Source organism: Penaeus monodon, chromosome 29 (genome assembly GCF_015228065.2).
Source record: "Penaeus monodon isolate SGIC_2016 chromosome 29, NSTDA_Pmon_1, whole genome shotgun sequence".
In the NCBI taxonomy this organism is placed as follows: Eukaryota; Metazoa; Arthropoda; class Malacostraca; order Decapoda; family Penaeidae; genus Penaeus; species Penaeus monodon.
Genome location: NC_051414.1, coordinates 22,521,333 through 22,521,714, shown reverse-complemented (window position 1 = coordinate 22,521,714; position 382 = coordinate 22,521,333). Strand labels below are relative to the sequence as shown.

The 382-nt window shown below is 41.9% G+C and overlaps 1 protein-coding gene across 1 annotated transcript in view; it reads left to right on the top strand.

Annotated features, from left to right (window-relative positions):
* The window catches only part of LOC119592024 (prestin-like), a gene marked incomplete at its 5' end in the record, with an annotated part of 10,564 nt that overhangs the window by 2,696 nt on the left and 7,486 nt on the right, over positions 1–382 (top strand).

The window sequence follows — 382 nt, the reverse complement described above, 5'->3', positions numbered from 1 at the left end:
AAGACTGAACGTGAAAGAGAGACTAAAGATTCGAATGTAAGCGATCGGGAAGAGCTAGACTATTTGACCACCGAATAACTTGAAACTAATATGCACGTATGATGTCTTTATGGCACTATTAAAGAGGTTTTCGCCAGTGTACGTTCCGCCCGGATTGACTTTAACCCCACCTTCTTTTTTTATTCACTTGCTATTGGATGACTTGTCCTCATGTGATAGTATAATTGAGGTGATATATATCTTGCATATATAAAGGAATAATAAGGGTGTGTGGTGATCGTGTGGTGTTGCGTCGTGGACGTCTGTGAGTGCGGGGTCTATCGTTCTGGTGCGTCCGTTGCGGCCATGTGTTTATGGTGTTGGTGTTAGTGTATATTAAATG